The sequence below is a fragment of the Dipodomys spectabilis genome, unplaced genomic scaffold (genome assembly GCF_019054845.1).
Source record: "Dipodomys spectabilis isolate Male_0828 unplaced genomic scaffold, ASM1905484v1 ptg000496l, whole genome shotgun sequence".
Lineage (NCBI taxonomy): Eukaryota > Metazoa > Chordata > Mammalia > Rodentia > Heteromyidae > Dipodomys > Dipodomys spectabilis.
This window is the reverse complement of record NW_024871173.1, coordinates 516338-530104: the sequence shown is the minus strand read 5'-3', so window position 1 is coordinate 530104 and position 13767 is coordinate 516338.

The window sequence follows — 13767 nt, the reverse complement described above, 5'->3', positions numbered from 1 at the left end:
TTTCTCCCTGGGCCCCGCCGCCCGCCGCCGGGCTCCTCGCTCTGTCTGCTGGAGATGCCGCCCGGACCCCGGCCGCCCCCCGATCCCGGCCACCCCGACTCCGGTCGCCCCAGGACCACGGCCGCCCCCCGATCCCGGATCCCGGCCACCCCGACCCCGGCCGACCCGGACTCTGGCCGCCCCCGATCCCGGACCCGGCCACCCCGACTCCGGCCGACCCGGACCACGGCCGATCCCGGACCCCGGCCGTCCCCGGACTCTGGCCGCCCCGATCCCGGCCGCCCCCGGACCCCGGCCGCCCCCGGACTCTGGCCGCCCCCCGATCCCAGACCCCAGCCGCTCCGATCCCGGCCGCCCCCGGACCCCGGCCGCCCCCGGACTCTGGCCGCCCCCCGATCCCGGACCCCGGCCGCCCCGATCCCGGCCGCCCCCGGACCCCGGCCGCCCCCGGACTCTGGCCGCCCCCCGATCCCGGCCACCCCGCGCCGTGGCCCCCGCGGCGGTTCCGCGTCTTTCTGTGAAAGAGGCCGCTCAGGCAGGGCCCGCGCGTCGCCAGCGGACAGTAAAGCTCGGACGGCAGCGTGGTTGGTGTGCGGGTGTTGCCATTTGTCACCGGCTCGCGGGCTGCCGGCTGCTGCGCGGGCCGTCCCGCACCCGGGGCGAAGGCCCGAGGGAGGCGCCCCGGAGCCCTCCACAGCCCCACAGCCCCCACAGCCCCGGAGCCCCACAGCCCCCACAGCCCCACAGCCCCACAGCCCCACAGCCCCCACAGCCCCACAGCCCCACAGCCCCCACAGCCCCACAGCCCCACAGCCCCACAGCCCCCACAGCCCCACAGCCCCACAGCCCCCACAGCCCCGGAGCCCCACAGCCCCGCAGCCCCACAGCCCCACAGCCCCCACAGCCCCCACAGCCCCGCAGCCCCGCAGCCCCGCAGCCCCGCAGCCCTCACAGCCCTCACAGCCCCACAGCCCCCACAGCCCCCGCAGCCCCGCAGCCCCCGCAGCCCCGCAGCCCCGCAGCCCCGCAGCCCCCACAGCCCCACAGTCCCACAGCCCCGCAGCCCCACAGCCCCCACAGCCCCACAGCCCCCACAGCCCCCACAGCCCCCACAGCCCCGCAGGCCCGGAGCCCCACAGCCCCCACAGCCCCGCAGCCCCACAGCCCCACAGTCCCCACAGCCCCCACAGCCCCCACAGCCCCACAGCCCCACAGCCCCACAGTCCCCACAGCCCCCACAGCCCCCACAGCCCCCACAGCCCCGCAGCCCCGCAGCCCCGCAGCCCTCACAGCCCCCACAGCCCCCACAGCCCCACAGCCCCCACAGCCCCCACAGCCCCACAGCCCCCACAGCCCCGCAGCCCCACAGCCCCCACAGCCCCACAGCCCCCACAGCCCCCACAGCCCCACAGCCCTCACAGCCCCCACAGCCCCACAGCCCCCACAGCCCCACAGCCCCCACAGCCCCGCAGCCCCGCAGCCCCCCAGCCCCCACAGCCCCGCAGCCCCACAGCCCCCACAGCCCCCACAGCCCCGCAGCCCCACAGCCCCCGCAGCCCCCGCAGCCCCACAGCCCCCACAGCCCCACAGCCCCCACAGCCCCCACAGCCCCGCAGCCCCGCAGCCCCGCAGCCCCGCAGCCCTCACAGCCCCCACAGCCCCCACAGCCCCGCAGCCCCGCAGCCCTCACAGCCCCCACAGCCCCCACAGCCCCGCAGCCCCGCAGCCCCCACAGCCCCACAGCCCCCACAGCCCCGCAGCCCCACAGCCCCCACAGCCCCCACAGCCCCACAGCCCCCACAGCCCCCACAGCCCCACAGCCCCCACAGCCCCCACAGCCCCACAGCCCTCACAGCCCCCACAGCCCCGCAGCCCCACAGCCCCCACAGCCCCACAGCCCCACAGCCCCCACAGCCCCGCAGCCCCGCAGCCCCACAGCCCCCCAGCCCCCGCAGCCCCACAGCCCCCACAGCCCCCACAGCCCCGCAGCCCCACAGCCCCACAGCCCCCACAGCCCCCACAGCCCCCACAGCCCCACAGCCCCACAGCCCCCCACAGCCCCGCAGCCCCGCAGCCCCGCAGCCCCACAGCCCCCCAGCCCCCGCAGCCCCACAGCCCCCACAGCCCCGCAGCCCCGCAGCCCCGCAGCCCCACAGCCCCCCAGCCCCCGCAGCCCCACAGCCCCCACAGCCCCCACAGCCCCGGAGCCCCACAGCCCCACAGTCCCCACAGCCCCCACAGCCCCCACAGCCCTCACAGCCCCCACAGCCCCGCAGCCCCGCAGCCCCACAGCCCCCACAGCCCCGCAGCCCCACAGCCCCCACAGCCCCCACAGCCCCGCAGCCCCGCAGCCCCACAGCCCCCCAGCCCCCACAGCCCCCACAGCCCCGCAGCCCCACAGCCCCCACAGTCCCCACAGCCCCCACAGCCCCGGAGCCCCACAGCCCCCGGAGCCCCACAGCCCCCACAGCCCCACAGCCCCCACAGCCCCGGAGCCCCACAGCCCCCACAGCCCCACAGCCCCACAGCCCCCACAGCCCCACAGCCCCACAGCCCCCACAGCCCCACAGCCCCCACAGCCCCACAGCCCCCACAGCCCCCACAGCCCCACAGCCCCCACAGCCCCCACAGGCCCCACAGCCCCCACAGCCCCGGAGCCCCACAGCCCCACAGCCCCACAGCCCGCACAGCCCCCACAGCCCCCACAGCCCCGCAGCCCCACAGCCCCCACAGCCCCACAGCCCCCACAGCCCCACAGCCCCACAGCCCCCCCCACAGTCCCCACAGCCCCCGCAGCCCCCGCAGCCCCCGCAGCCCCCGCAGCCCCCACAGCCCCGGAGCCCCACAGCCCCCACAGCCCCACAGCCCCACAGCCCCCACAGTCCCACAGCCCCCACAGCCCCCACAGCCCTCACAGCCCCGCAGCCCCCACAGCCCCACAGCCCCCACAGCCCCCACAGCCCCGCATCCCCACAGCCCCCACAGGCCCCGCAGCCCCACAGTCCCCACAGCCCCACAGCCCCGCAGCCCCCACAGCCACACAGCCCCCACAGCCCCACAGCCCCCACAGCCCCGGAGCTCCACAGCCCCCACAGCCCCGGAGCCCCACAGCCCCGGAGCCCCACAGCCCCACAGCCCCCACAGCCCCGGAGCCCCACAGCCCCCACAGCCCCACAGCCCCACAGCCCCCCACAGCCCCACAGCCCCCACAGCCCCCGCAGCCCCACAGCCCCCACAGCCCCGCAGCCCCACAGCCCCCACAGCCCCACAGCCCCCACAGCCCCCACAGCCCCGCAGCCCCACAGCCCCCACAGCCCCACAGCCCCACAGCCCCCACAGCCCCCACAGCCCCACAGCCCCGCAGCCCCACAGCCCCACAGCCCCCACAGCCCCGGAGCCCCACAGCCCCACAGCCCCACAGCCCCACAGCCCCCACAGCCCCGGAGCCCCACAGCCCCGCAGCCCCACAGCCCCCACAGTCCCACAGCCCCCACAGCCCCACAGTCCCCACAGCCCCCACAGCCCCGCAGCCCCGCAGCCACACAGCCCCCACAGCCCCACAGCCCCCACAGCCCCACAGTCCCCACAGCCCCCACAGCCCCGCAGCCCCACAGCCCCACAGCCCCACAGCCCCCCACAGCCCCCACAGCCTCCACAGCCCCACAGCCCCCACAGCCCCCACAGCCCCCACAGCCCCCACAGCCCCACAGCCCCACAGCCCCCACAGCCCCCCACAGCCCCCACAGCCCCACAGCCCCCCACAGCCCCCACAGCCTCCACAGCCCCCGCAGCCCCGCAGCCACACAGCCCCACAGCCCCACAGCCCCCACAGCCCCGCAGCCCCGCAGCCCCACAGCCCCCACAGCCCCCACAGCCCCACAGCCCCCACAGCCCCACAGCCCCCACAGCCCCGCAGCCCCGCAGCCACACAGCCCCGCAGCCCCACAGCCCCGCAGCCCCGCAGCCCCACAGCCCCCACAGCCCCACAGCCCCACAGCCCCCACAGTCCCGGAGCCCCACAGCCCCACAGCCCCACAGCCCCCACAGCCCCGCAGCCCCACAGCCCCCACAGCCCCCACAGTCCCACAGCCCCACAGCCCCACAGCCCCACAGCCCCCACAGCCCCCACAGCCCCCACAGCCCCACAGCCCCCACAGCCCCCACAGCCCCACAGCCCCGCAGCCACACAGCCCCCACAGCCCCGCAGCCCCGCAGCCCCACAGCCCCCACAGCCCCCACAGCCCCGCAGCCCCGCAGCCACACAGCCCCCACAGCCCCGCAGCTCCGCAGCCACACAGCCCCCACAGCCCCGCAGCCCCACAGCCCCCACAGCCCCACAGCCCCCACAGCCCCCACAGCCCCACAGCCCCACAGCCCCGCAGCCCCACAGCCCCCACAGCCCCCACAGCCCCACAGCCCCCAGAGCCCCACAGCCCCACAGCCCCACAGCCCCCACAGCCCCGCAGCCCCGCAGCCCCGCAGCCCCACAGCCCCACAGCCCCGGAGCCCCCACAGCCCCACAGCCCCACAGCCCCACAGCCCCCACAGTCCCACAGTCCCACAGCCCCCACAGCCCCACAGCCCCACAGTCCCACAGCCCCACAGTCCCGGAGCCCCCACAGCCCCCCACAGCCCCCACAGCCCCACAGCCCCGGAGCCCCCCACAGCCCCAGAAAGAAGGGATGAGGTGACTAGCCAAAGAAAGGTGGCGCGGGCCCTGAACCCCGCTCCGGCCCGGGCGGATCTGAGGACTGGAGCAGAGGCACAGGGGGACACAGCCCTGGGCCTCAGGAGACCCAGTGGAGACCGGCCTGAGACGTGGCAGGAAGGCCAGGCGGAGACCGGCCTGAGACACGGCAGGAAGGCCAGGCGGAGACCGGCCTGAGACGTGGCAGGAAGGCCAGGCGGAGACCGGCCTGAGACATGGCAGGAAGGCCAGGCGGAGACCGGCCTGAGACGTGGCAGGAAGGCCAGGTGGAGACCAGCCTAAGTACACGGCAGGAAGGCCAGGCGGAGACCGGCCTGAGTACACGGCAGGAAGGCCAGGCGGAGACCGGCCTGAGTACACGGCAGGAAGGCCAGGCGGAGACCGGCCTGAGTACACGGCAGGAAGGCCAGGCGGAGACCAGCCTGAGACACGGCAGGAAGGCCAGGCGGAGACCGGCCTGAGTACACGGCAGGAAGGCCAGGCGGAGACCGGCCTGAGTACACGGCAGGAAGGCCAGGCGGAGACCGGCCTGAGTACACGGCAGGAAGGCCAGGCGGAGACCGGCCTGAGTACACGGCAGGAAGGCCAGGCGGAGACCGGCCTGAGACACGGCAGGAAGGCCAGGCGGAGACCGGCCTGAGTACACGGCAGGAAGGCCAGGCGGAGACCGGCCTGAGTACACGGCAGGAAGGCCAGGCGGAGACCGGCCTGAGTACACGGCAAGAAGGCCAGGCGGAGACCAGCCTGAGACGTGGCAGGAAGGCCAGGCGGAGACCGGCCTGAGACGTGGCAGGAAGGCCAGGCGGAGACCGGCCTGAGTACACGGCAGGAAGGCCAGGCGGAGACCGGCCTGAGTACATGGCAGGAAGGCCAGGCGGAGACCAGCCTGAGACGTGGCAGGAAGGCCAGGCGGAGACCGGCCTGAGTACACGGCAGGAAGGCCAGGCGGAGACCGGCCTGAGACACGGCAGGAAGGCCAGGCGGAGACCGGCCTGAGTACACGGCAGGAAGGCCAGGCAGAGACCAGCCTGAGACGTGGCAGGAAGGCCAGGCGGAGACCAGCCTGAGACGTGGCAGGAAGGCCAGGCGGAGACCGGCCTGAGTACACGGCAGGAAGGCCAGGTAGAGACCGGCCTGAGACGTGGCAGGAAGGTCAGGCAGAGACCGGCCTGAGACGTGGCAGGAAGGCCAGGCGGAGACCGGCCTGAGTACACGGCAGGAAGGCCAGGCGGAGACCGGCCTGAGTACACGGCAGGAAGGCCAGGCGGAGACCGGCCTGAGTACACGGCAGGAAGGCCAGGCGGAGACCGGCCTGAGTACACGGCAGGAAGGCCAGGCGGAGACCGGCCTGAGTACACGGCAGGAAGGCCAGGCGGAGACCGGCCTGAGTACACGGCAGGAAGGCCAGGCGGAGACCGGCCTGAGACGTGGCAGGAAGGCCAGGCAGAGACCAGCCTGAGACGTGGCAGGAAGGCCAGGCGGAGACCGGCCTGAGTACACGGCAGGAAGGCCAGGCGGAGACCGGCCTGAGACATGGCAGGAAGGCCAGGCAGAGACCAGCCTGAGACGTGGCAGGAAGGCCAGGCGGAGACCGGCCTGAGTACACGGCAGGAAGGCCAGGCGGAGACCGGCCTGAGTACACGGCAGGAAGGCCAGGCGGAGACCGGCCTGAGTACACGGCAGGAAGGCCAGGCGGAGACCAGCCTGAGACGTGGCAGGAAGGCCAGGCGGAGACCGGCCTGAGACGTGGCAGGAAGGCCAGGCGGAGACCGGCCTGAGACATGGCAGGAAGGCCAGGCGGAGACCAGCCTGAGTACACGGCAGGAAGGCCAGGCGGAGACCGGCCTGAGTACACGGCAGGAAGGCCAGGCGGAGACCGGCCTGAGTACACGGCAGGAAGGCCAGGCAGAGACCAGCCTGAGACGTGGCAGGAAGGCCAGGCGGAGACCGGCCTGAGTACACGGCAGGAAGGCCAGGCGGAGACCGGCCTGAGTACACGGCAGGAAGGCCAGGCGGAGACCAGCCTGAGACGTGGCAGGAAGGCCAGGCGGAGACCGGCCTGAGACATGGCAGGAAGGCCAGGCCGAGACCAGCCTGAGACGTGGCAGGAAGGCCAGGCGGAGACCGGCCTGAGACGTGGCAGGAAGGCCAGGCGGAGACCGGCCTGAGTACACGGCAGGAAGGCCAGGCGGAGACCGGCCTGAGACATGGCAGGAAGGCCAGGCCGAGACCAGCCTGAGACATGGCAGGAAGGCCAGGCCGACCCAGGCAGCGCCGACCCAGCCCTGCAGCTGACAGCCTGCCTCGGCCTCGGGGCTGTGGGCGGCGGCCTGCCTGCGGGCGGTCTGTAAGTGGGGACCAGCTGGACCCTGGCAGCACCGCCAGACCCAAGTGAGAGGCCACTCAGCAAGGGGCGGGAGGAGAGGTGAACAGGGATGGTCTGATCTCAGGGGTGCCCAGGTCCAGGGCCTCTGCCACGCCAAGCCACGGAGAGCTCCCAGCTGGTCAGTGAGAAGGTCACTGGTGGTCGCACCTTCAAAACTGATGCTGGACCCTCAGCCAAGGCAGATGCTGCTGTCCAGCCTCACGAAGTCTCTGTTCTCCTCCCTGCCCATCCCCATACTGTCCCTGTGGCCTGCTGTCCAGCAGACCCCAGGACAGTAAGTGCACAGGGAGCAGCCCTACCAAGGCCCACATCTAGTACAGCTCCTCAGTGGCCATTCGCAGCCAGCTACAAGACAGCCTCAGGACGACCAGAAGACACCTTCATGCATCTTCTCCTCCTCCTTCTCTCCTCCTCCTTCCTTCCTCTTCCTCCTCCCCTCCTCTTCCTTTTTCTGTCATGGGGCTTGCACTCAGGGCCTGGGCACTGTCTCTGAGCTTTTTCACTCGAGGCCAGCACTCTACCATTTTGAGCCACAGCTCCACTTCTGGTTTTCAGGTGGTTTATTGGAGATAAGAGTCTCATGACTGGGGCTGGGAAGGTGGCTCAGTGGTAGAGCACTTGCCTTGCATGCATGAGGCCCTGGGTTCGATACCTCAGCACCACATAAGCAAAAAGAAAAAAGCCAGAAGTGGCGCTGTGGCTCAAGTGGTAGAGCGCTCACCTTGAGCTGAAGAGCTGAGGGACAGTGCCCAGGCCCAGAGCTCAGGCCCCACGACCGGACCCAAAAAAAATAAAAGTCTCATGACTTTCCTGCCCAGGCTGGCTTTGAACCTCCATCCTCAGGTCTTGGCCTCCTGAGTAGCTAAGATTACAGGTGTGAGGCACCGGCATCTGGCTTGATCTTCCTTCACCATGTCCTTGGCCTGATGGCTATAATTATTCACCTGTAGTCCTGGAACTGGTAGGCCCTGTCGGCCAACAGAAGGGGAGGGAAGAGAGAATGCCAGAATGCAGCTTCTTGAGGGACAAAGGCATTCCCCCCACCCCCCAGGGAACAGGGGGCTGCCTGGCCTGGGAGAGTTTAGAACCCCAGACCCCAGGGGCTGGGAAAGGGGAAGGGGGCCGCCCTGGGGCAGAGGCAGCGCCCTTCCAGGTGTGCTCATTCCCACTCGCTGCCCCTGCAGCTGCCATCCACACCCTAGGAGGAGGCTGGGCCCTGCCGATCAGGAAGCTGATGCTGAAGACCGGGCCTCAAGGGAGCTGCTGACCTGCCCCACTCCCCCAGCCCCAGGCCCGCGGGGCCCACCCCCAATAGGGGCTGCTGGAAGGCAGGTGCGAGCAGGCCTGGATCCCACCAGATATGCCTCCCCTGCATCCTCCAAGGAACGCACCGGAGGCCCTGGCATAAAGGTGATGCACATGCTCAGCACCACAGGGCTGAGCACCCCTGGCTCTCCACCCTTCATCCCCCTGGCTGCTGCCTCTGCCTTGCACCCTGTGGTGCTCCCAGAAAATTCCTGGATACAGATCCATGGCCTGCGTCAGCTCGGTTCACCTTGGGAGCTGTACTGGCCCTCCTGGGTCACACACAGCCTAGTCTCAGCAGGGACTCAGCACACAAGGACACAGGGATGGGCGGAGCCATGAGAACTGAGGGAAGGCTGGTCTGGAGGCACAGAGTGCGTGTGAACAGTGGGAGAAGGGTGTCGATCCTGTGAGGGGCATCAGGATCAGGCAGAGTGGGAGTCCTGCCCTGTCCAAGTCCCCCTGGAGATGCACACTCTCAGACCGCAGAGCCCCCTCCCCCAAATCCTTAAGAAGTCAGAGGCATAGCCAACTAGGTGGTTGGGGAACAAGTATTCTGCCAGAAAGCCTCCAGCCTCTGAGGGAGAGGGCTGGCCATTGCTTGCCATGGCTCATTGGGGAGGAGTCTCCAGGCCCAGGAAGGACCCCCCTTCACCTTCCAAATCCCTGCACCGTCTCCACACCCAGTGTGAAAACAGGCCCCAGCATCACTCCCAGGCCTAGCTCTTTCCCTTGGGCCTTGGGGCCTGCTGCACTCCAGTGGTGTACATTCCAGGCCGGCCGTCGGCTCACTGGCCCTCAGGTCTACACTAGGCCCTGACCTCCTACCAGGGAAGACTACCGAGGAATTTCCAGTGGGGCCCTGGGTCAGAGGGGACTAGACAGCTGTAGATGGACGCTATAAAGAGGGAGCTAGTGACTGAGGGTGCAGGGACAGCTGGGACAGAGGACAGGCTCCCATCTCCCTCCTGAGAAATGAGTCACTAGTGGGAGGAGAGAGGGCCCCAGCCTCCGCAGCCTGCAGAGCCCATCCTGGGCACAGCCACAACCGGCAGTCCCGGGGCCGAACAGGAACCTCAGCCAAGCCTGTCCGATGGGCGCAGGGCTCCTCCGAGTCGGAGACACCCTAATTGCCACCTGCTCAGGCTCCAGAGCCAGGGGCACCCCAGATGAAAGGGACAGACCGACTGGGAGGCGGCAGGACGGCGGACAGTCACAGGTCACGGGGACACTGGAAGTCAGTCCAGTAGCAGCAGGGTGCCCAGAGCTCCCGTGGGAGCCCACGAGGCGTCGCACAGCTTTGGGGGTGCAGAGCCCACTTGCCTGGGGTGAGTGACAGGCTTGGAGACGCCGGCACCCAGGCTCTGTATCCACTTGCTGGGCCCACAGAGGGGTCGCACCAGCCCGAGGAGACACTGACCCCAGGGAGCCGGGGGACCCCACCGCAGCCCCGCGTGGGCATCACCACAGAGGCGGTCTCTGCCATTCCTGGGCTGGGTAGAAGGCCAAGAGCAGGCCATCAACAGCCCAGGGGCCACAAGCAGAGCCTCACTAATGGCCGTGGGGGTCTGGGAGGTAGAACCATCACCTCACTGTCCACAGAGCCAGCCCTGGCTCTATGAGCCTCAGTTTCCCTTCTATGCCAGAGGTAATGAAATGAATGCTTCTCCCTGGGGGTCTTGCTGGCCATTCATGGACCGCTCTGAGGCCCTGCTGGCCATGAGTTCAGCATACATACCTACATACCCCATCCCGCCCCCCTTCCCTCTACCCCCCACCTTGGGTTCCCACTCAGAAACAAGCCTGCAGTCAAGGGGGCCTCAGAAGCTGCCTCTCTGGGGGTGTTTACAGCCCCTCCCCTGCTCTGGAGGAGGAGGAAATGAGGTTGGTGGGCCTGTTCGCAGGTAGTTGAGACAGCCTTCGAATAACCATATAAAAGGGCCGGAGGCTGGGGCTCCACCCCGGCAGGATGCCCCTAGCACAGCCCCCTGGGAATCTCACACTCTATGGCTTTGAAGTCCCAAAGGGGGTATAGCCAACCCCCACCTTGGGGCCTTGCCGGCCCTCCCTGTCTCTGACACCCCTCCCCTGAGCTCCCACTTTCTGGGTCCTAGGGCCTCAGTTTCCTCTTTAAGGATGAGCCCAGAGGCTGTCATCAATGCCTGGCATCTCCAGGAAACTTGGAGTTGTTGTTTGGGAGCCTCGGGGTAGCAGGTGTGGAATCGCTCTGGATCTTCACATAGGAGCGGGGGAGGGGGGGAGGCCACCTGTGCACACTTAGACACAGTGGCAGCACGGACAGAGCAATTGCAGAGCAAGAAGGAGACCCAGTCCCCTGGCCTCAGGCTTCAGGAGCTTGTCATAGCCTCTAGGGATACCTAGAGCAGCCAGGAATCTGGAGCAGTCCCTGGGGCCCTCCTGAGAGGTGATGCCCAGAGCTGATTCCTGGTGTAGAAGGCTAGGGAGGGAGGGAATTGGAATTTGCTGGTTTCACAGGCCCACTGATCTGAGGACCAGGATGTTATAGCGTTGATGCCAGGCCCAATTTGCCAGGGAGTGGATTGCCAATTCTGAATCCCAGCAAGGCCATCCTGGCTTCAATGATCCACCAAGAAGTAGCCCCATGACCTCTCTCCGCAGAACGTAGTCCAGAGGTCCTTCAACGCCTCCCCTGGCCCGTTCCCTAGGGCATCTCACCTGCAGCGGTGAGCAGGTCAGGCTCAGTGCTGGGCAAGGCTCAGCTTGAGAACGCAAATGATGGAACCCCAGTGGAGGGCTCACAGAGGGGCTGGGACCCAGTGTCCTCCTCTCTCCATCCGGGGACCGGCCATGGTCCCGGCCTTCTCACACACAGGTCCTGCCCTCCTGCGCTGTTCGCCAGGGAGCTGACACTCCTTCCACCTGCCCAGCGGGGCACAGAATGTAGCCTGGTCTTGGAGTGTCTGGTACCTGGCTCCATCCTAGGGCCGTGGGGATTTGGTCCCACACTAGGGCCCAGCCTCCCTTCTTCCCTCCCTCCCTCCCTCCAGCTCTTCCTTACAGCCACACCCCAGCCTCCCCTACCACCTGGACGGGTGCTGGCATGGATTCCCCATTCCTCTCCCAGAAACCCTCTCTAGGGGAGAGGGAGCGACACATTAGGAGATCACAGCCTCATCTTGAACAATTCCTGTCCTCCAGGACTGGAGAAGGAACTTTGTCTACCCCTCTCCCCCTGCACTAGCCCAGCCACCTGGACAGAGATATGTTCACCCAGAATTCAGCCTCAGTCTGGAGATCTGAGTCTTAGGATGCTGAATTTTCAAGGTGCTATTCAAGGCTTTTCTCTGGGTTACCAGGTGGGCTTCTGGGAGTAGGCAATGCGGTGGAAGTGGCTGTTTCTGTGGCCCTGACATCCTCCTATAATTTTGAGATGCCATCCTTGCAGTGGCCAGGGGCCTGGCAGCCTTGGAACCTGGTTGCCCTGCCCTGCCCTGCCCTGGGAGGCAGCTGGGACAGGAGCTACAAGCTGTCAGAAGGTGTTAATTGCTGTTTAGCTCTGAGCCAGCTTCTTGCTCTTGTTCCCCCACCCCCTTTTTTTATTTGAGCTTCTAGAACTCATGGTAAATAGTCATTTGGCTCTCAGGGCCCTGCAAATTGGTGTTTATGGTGTGAAGATGAGGAGGACGCAGGAGTTGTCCACCCAAACACAGGCTGGCTTCAGGGAAGGGGGAAGGGAGGGAGGCCGGACACCCCTTGCCCCTTCCAGGTACAGCTCTGGGGTCTGCAGTTGATCCAGCAGGCTTTCTGCCTGTGTAGAAGGGAAATTCCTCCAACAAGAAGCTGTGAAAGGGCTGGGAATGTGGAGAGTGCTTGCCTAGCATGCATGAAGCCCTGAGTTGGATTCCTCAGTACCATACAAACAGAAATGGCTAGACGTGGCGCTATGGCTCAAGTGGTAGAGTGCTAGCCTTGAGATGTGAGAGCTGGGGTAAGGCCCAGAGGCAAAGTCTATGCTAGGCATGCAGGAAGCCTGCGTGTTCCCTGACAGAACAGACACACTCTGAGGTTCACAGGCCCCTGCACACACCCTCTCCTGACCACACAGGCGAAAGGCACACTGCAAACAGCTACAGAAGGATGCATAGAGGAGCTCCAGGTCTGAAGAGATGGACGCAGGTCCTGTTAGGAGGAAGCCAGGCAGGCAGTTGCTGGCAGAACCCCTGGCTCTCTGTGGTGGCAGCTCAGTAGGTCTCCTCGCCCAGAAGCTCCGCCTGGCATGCCTTGGCCTCACGCTGAAACCTTGCTATCCCTGGCAGAGGGGTTAGATGCCCTGCTGTCCCATCGTTACCATTCTGATAAAGCAAGCTGGCACTTTCACCTAACACACAGGCATGCAGGATTCTTTTTGGTCGGTCATGGGCCTAAACCCTGTCCCTCAGCTCTTCAGCACTCTACCACTTCAGCCACAGCACCACTTCCGGCTTTTTTTTCTGCCTATGTGGTGCTGAGGAATCGAACCCAGGGCCTCATGCATGCAAGGCAAGCACTCTACCACTGAGCCACCTTCCCAGCCTGACATGAAGATTTAGAGATGCAAGTCCAATACCTCTAGAAAGGCCATTTAGCACCTGATATTGGAAGTGGATCCTGGAGATTGCACATGCTTCTTCCCTGGCTGCATTATGGTCCAGATTTGAGGTTCTTCAGAAGATAGGGTCCTGGTAGGCTTCTCTATGATACAGGGCTGTACCTCTTCTGCTCCTGTTTGTAGTTCTCAACCTAACGCCTCACATTCTGGACCTGCAGAGGAGCCTCTGGTCCATGGAGGAAGAAACGGAGCCCCAGGCAGACAAGGCTACTGGTGTCTTTCATCCCACCTAGCACCTTCACGCCTCGCCCCAGCCTGGTGTTCACTGATGTCTGAAGTAGTCATCTCACCATTTCCAAGACAGTCCCAGTCCTCTGATCTCACTTCCTTCACGACCTGTTCTATAAGCCACTAACCCAGGCTGGAGTCCAGCTCCCTCGCTTCACGGTGCCTCCTAGACTCCGGAAGGGCCGGCTTGCGCCTTACTGCAGGTTAGACGCTGTCGGTGACTGGTGGTGAGGAGAGAGCGCGTGGGGATGGTGCGGGTGTGGGTAAGCGTGGCGCCAGTGAGGAGAGCACTGCGGATGGCAGGGAGGGCCACACACAGGCAGGTGAAGACGCTGAGGGAGAGAGAGGCTGGGCAGGTGGAGGAGACACAGCTGAGCACGCTGAGGGTGGAGCGCAGCTGAGGTGAGGGGCGGCAGGTGAGGCAGGGGCTGATGGGAAGGCTGCAGGGGAGGAGGACGCAGTGGGACAGCACCTCCGGCGCACAGTACCTCCAGCACACAGCACCTCCAG